The sequence below is a fragment of the Talpa europaea genome (genome assembly GCF_964194135.1).
Source record: "Talpa europaea genome assembly, contig: HAP1_SCAFFOLD_51, whole genome shotgun sequence".
Taxonomy (NCBI): domain Eukaryota; kingdom Metazoa; phylum Chordata; class Mammalia; order Eulipotyphla; family Talpidae; genus Talpa; species Talpa europaea.
In genome coordinates this window covers 163,493-169,331 of record NW_028168044.1, presented here as the reverse complement: position 1 = coordinate 169,331, position 5,839 = coordinate 163,493, and positions in this window count along the sequence as shown.

Genomic DNA, 5,839 nt, shown 5'->3' with positions numbered 1-5,839 from the left:
TAAAATTAAATGATCACTACATCTTCCATTCTATCGAAGATGCCAATTTTTCTGGGCAGAAGAGCTAAAAAGAAACTTCTCTGAAGAGGAAATGCAAATGGCCAACAGGCATATGAAAAAATGTTCAACATCGCTTCTCGGCCTTTTGGCTAAGATCAAGTGTAAAAAATGTTCAACATCACTTGTAATCAGGGAAATGCAAATCAAAACTACCATGAGATACCATCTTACACCAGTGAGAATGGCACATATTAAAAAAAAACTAGCAACAACAAATGTTGGCGAGGGTGTGGAAAAAAAGGGAACTCTTCTGCACTGTTGGTGGGAGTGCAAACTGGTCCAACCACTATGGAGAGCTGTGTGGAGATTTTTGGACCTACTAAACATAGAGCTTCCATATGATCCAGCAATTCCACTCCTAGGTATTTACCCAAAGGACACAGAAACATCAATTCCAAAGAGCACCTGCACCCCTATGTTTATAGCAGCACTGTTTACAATAGCTAAGCTTTGGAAACAACCCAAATGCCCAAATAGATGACTGGATCAAGAAGATGTGGTACATATACACCATGGAATATTACTCAGCATTCCAAAAAGATAAACACATGCAATTTGCAGCAACATGGATGGCGCTGGAAGGGATCATGCTCAGCGAAATAAGCCAGAAAGAAAAAGAAAAATGCCGGATGGTCTCACTCATAGCAGGAATCTAGAAAACTTAAATAAGGGACCAGGAAAATGAATAACTATAAGAAAGTGAAAATCAAAATCAACAAAAACACTCTATGGGGGGTAGAGGGCAGGAGGGCAGGGATTAGGCTCAAAATAAGGGGGTTGCAATTGTATGGGGAATATAAAAATAAAAAATTAAAAAAAAAGTGTCAATTTTTCAATTGGCCTCAAATAGTAAAGTCTGCATCTAAAGAATATGACCAATTCCACAGGTCTCAGAGATAACATTTACAAGCCCCTGAGACAATACCCACCATCAGATCCATAATGAAAATATTTTTTGTGCACCTTCAAAACTAACTTTTGAACATCTATATTAGTATTCTGAAACATTAAATGAGCTCAACAAATAATTATGCTTATTCAACATCAAAACAAACTTTGAGGGCCTCCCTGGTAGACCAGGGCTTAAGTCTCACCACTATCACCACAATGGCCCACAATATGGCCTAAGTTTGATCCCCAGTCAGGGAGCTGACTCACAGAGGGCACAGCAGACCTCTCCTGTATTACCCCCTGCTCCCCTGAGCAGTGTATTTCAGTAGATCCATCTGTTCTGCGCCCCACTCTGTCCCTGGTAAATCCTCTCATCACCCAACACTGCTGGCCTGCACCCCAGATCTTCTACACAAAAATAAATCTTTAAACAAAAAGAAAAACAAACTTTGAATTAGAAATTGGTAGAGTTCTTGTATGCATAAATAAATAAAAATGCATACATAAATAAATAAAAATAAAAATAGGAATGTTATATGAATTATATAAAATATTAAAAAAATAAATCTAGGGCCACCCTGGTGGCACAGGGGGTTGAGCACCACACTATGAGTGGGTCCGCAGCCTCCACAGCGTGAGTTTGATCACCGGCCAGCGGGTGGCCCACCTGGCGAGGCAGACCTCTGGTCTCACCTGCTGCTACCTTCAGCTGTGTATTTCAATTGGTCTGCCTGTTCTGTTCCCTGCTCTTTCTCTCGTGAGTCCTCCCACCCCCAGCTTCTCTGGCCTGTGCCCTAGATCTTTTGTGCATAAATAAATGTTTAAAAAAAATAAATAACAAAACACCAATGATTCAAAGCAATAAAGCACAGCAATGGTACCATGATCCCGAATGTCAACAGTAATGTCCAGTTTGGGGAGCAAAAGGATCAGAGTGTGGTGGCAGGGAGTACTGGCTACCTCACTGCAGACGTCCACATGGATTTACAGCCTGGGGAAGAACTTAGGCAGAAGCCAAGTCATATGTGCTTCCTCTGTAGCTGTTCAATAGCATAATAAAAACTAAACTCCCTATTTTCTACTTACCACTGAGATTCAACCAATGATAGCTATAAGTTTTTGACATTTTTAAAAGACCACAATAAATTCTAAAGAGGCTACGTGTATAGCCCAGTCCCTGGCAGACTGTAGGCATTTAGCTAACCCTTGTTCACTATCTTGAGTGTTCAGAGTACTTTCTATCATGGAAAAGAATACACACCCTCCCGTGCTGACAAAACTGCTGAAAAAAATAGTTACATATAAACATCATCATTAAATTGAAGTCCACTTATCCAGATGTGTATACTTTATTAAAACCCAAAGGATTGTTCTCAGAAGTGTCTATAAAGGCACACCCCATCCTGCTTGCTTTGCTTTATCAGATACTGCTTTTCACAAATTGAAGGTGTGTGGCAACCTGGACTGGGCTAAGTCCAGCACCGCCATTTCCCAAAAAACATATGCTCACCTCATGTCTTGGTGATATCTAATTAGGCTATTTTCTCGTTAGGCAAAATACTACTGTATACTTAATAGACGACACTATAGAGCACACAATTTTCATTCACACCAGGAAACCAACAAAAAAGTAATGACTTTATTTATGCAATATTAGGGTTGTTGTGGTATTCTGGAAATGAACCAACAATATCTTCAAGGTGTGCCTGCACCACCTCTTATTTGGTGCAATGTAAGTATGGCTATTAAAACAAAGAAATTTATTTTGCTAAGGCTGCTGTTTGGAGCTGGCCTTACCCCCACTATGGCAAACCTGATGAAGATAGGAGGTGATCACAGCTGGTGCTGGGATAGAGAAACGCTTGTCACAATATGTTTAGGAACATGTATCACGATGAAATAGGCCTATTTTTATCTCCAGAGAATTGTTTTGTATTTTGTTTCTATCCAAAGGACAATTTAAAAGTGAAGGTGAGTACAGGACAGTGCAGTGAGTACCAGCGGGCAGAGAGAGCTGCAAACGCAAAAGGTCTGTGAAAAGAAACACCTGCACAGTCACAGGCAGGCGGGAGCGCTGCCTCGCTTTCCAGGGCATTTTGTTAAAGTAGGACATACATCTTCACACTCAACTTCACATTCGGTTCATCGGAATGACAAACATAATCGAGATCATTTCAGAGAATGGATGTGTGCTCTTCAATACTGAAAATTACTAAGAGCAATGTGCAAGAATCTAAACTTTAGAACTATGTAAATAACCTTTTTAAAATCTAATCACAAAATGACACAAGTTCACTGAAAAACTTGTCAACAGAGGAAACATGAATAATAAAACAATCACCATGAAAACCAACATCCTGAGGACACCAGTCACTGCTTCTACTGTGTTTCCCTCTTATATAGATGAGATAGATCAAATCATTAACAATCAAAGGGGGGGGGTCTTATCCCGAATAATACTGCAGGCACTGCTGAGGCATCGCTTTCTTATCAATTGTTCTAGATCTCCAGGAATTCCCTCCGGGAGGTACAGCAGCTAAGCCTGCTGTATGGGAATAATTACAGAAAACACTATTTTGAAATGCAGTCTCCTATGAGTAGCAATCACATTTGGGATTAGAGCTATTTCTAAAACTATTAAGGAAATCATGTGCAACATTAAAGACAGCATCTGCATGTAACGCAATTATACATTAAACTTTTATTTTAACCTGAGGCTCTTTCCTTATGAAGGAGGAAGCCCAACACCCACGGAGCTGCTCTGAGGATGGACAGGGTTGCCCACACTCCTCCCCTCCTGCTGGCCTTCAGGGGGTTTATAGTTTAGCCTCATTTGACACTCTCTGATTTAGCCAAAAATATGTAGTCCAAAAATCCCCAACTTTTGTCCTTATTTGTATGATCTTAACACAAGTTCCTTGTCTCCTTTGGACCTTCAGATTGTCAACTACGGAGCAGGAATAATGTCTGTACAGTGCCATCAGTGAGATCACATAACTTAAGTAATGAACTTGTTGCACAGGGTCAGGTAATCTCCAGCAGGTGCTCAATAAACATCGATTTCTTTCCCCTTCCCTGACCTGTTCAACTCTCTCCAAAGCAAGCATAACAGGATTTATGATGGAGGAGGTAATATCAGTTTAACAGATTATAAATATTAAAAAGTAGATTGTCAACAAAATTATCGACAAAATTATCCACTTCCCAGGTGAATGAGTGATTGTGGCTTATTCACGCTCTAATACAGGAGGGATCCTCTTAGGGCCAGGTATCAGTAGAGAAAAGACCTCAAGAGCTTAGGAATGGGCCCGTCAGTGTCTCAGCTGATTTCCCATGAAGGACCTTCCATCCCCATTGGTGATAGCATCCAGCTATCCCTGCTGTGGGAATCTCGGGGGTGTCCTTTAGTGATAAAGAGATGGTCACAGGTTTCAATACACTGAAATGGTGACTACAAACCCATTTTTGAAAAGCAGACATTGTAGCCAGAGTGTGGCAGCCGTGTGGCTCTTGGTCACTCAAGGCTCAGGAAAGCCTGGTTCTATTCAAGGGGAGTCTGAAGTCGCCTCATGAGGCAGTTTCTAGGTGTCAAAGTTCCCTCTTCCAGGCTCTGATTGGCCACATCAGCTGCACAACAGGTAAGTGATGCCTCACCCTTCAGACGTGGGCCCAGGCCCAGCACGGGCAGCAGCATCTCAGACCCCGTGAGAAATGCAGAGCCCCAGGCACCACGCAACCTACTGGGTAAGAACCTGCACCCCGGGAGACTGGGACTCGGCTCTGCCCTCCTGCCTGCTGGACCTGGCGTGGGGAGGGGGATGTCAGCCCCAGAAAAGTTTACATTCTCCAAATTATATCCTAAGTCCACAGAGATAAAACACACAGATCAATGGAACAGAACGGAGAGCCCAGAAAACCCATCCGGGGGTTGATCAGTGCGGCAGGGAGGCGCTGGGAGCAAACACGGGGGATGCGCTTTCATTCAGGGGCGCCGCGCACCCACAGGGTCACACTCGGGAATGTCCTGACCCCCATGTTCCTCCAGGACCCCAATGACCCGCGCAGAGCTCTCCACAGCCCGCCCTGCCCCGGGTCCCCTGACTCACCGCTCGGCCATCAGCCGCGGGCAGGGAGGCGTCCTCACCCTCCCCTGACCTGCCCAGCTTCTCCCCGCACTTCCCCGCCTCCTGTACTCTGCCCCCGGGGCTTCTCCTTCCACGGCCAGCGGGCCCGCTCCGCCTGGGTGGGCGCGGCTGGAGGCCGCGGCTCAGCCACTTCCGCTCCCGCCGCCGTTCCCGCGTCAGCGCGTAGGGACGGGACGTCACGCGCAGGGGGCGGGGCAAGGCCGAGAAGGAGAGGCTCGCGGGGGTTCCCAGGGGCGGGGCAGCGGCGCGCGCGGCCGAGGCGGGACACTGGCGGGTGGAGGCGCGAGGGCCGGCGGGAAGCGCAGGGGGGACCGAGGGGCGGTCAGCCGGGCGAGGAGGGAACGCAGCCCGGAGAGCCGAGAGCCGTGGGGGGCCGCTCAGAGGGGGAGCAGGGAGCGGGAGTGTGTGACGTCAGAGCCCTGAAGATGGGGAGATAGAATGACGTGGAGGCAAGAACCCGCTGAAATAGGGATTCGCGCTCATTCGGAGAAGAGAACAAGTCGGTATCGCCCTTCTGCGGGGACTCTGGATTTAGATATTAGCATTTGGGATATTACATATATGTGTGTGTCTGTATTAAAAGAAATAGTTGAATTTTTAAAAAAGATTTATTTATACAAGCACTGGGTACAGTCAGAAGCGGGGGAGGGTGAGAGAATTCACCAGAGCCAGAGCGGGGAGTAGAACAGGCAGACCGATGTAATACACTGCTGAGGGGCACAGCGGGCATGGGAGGAGAGGTC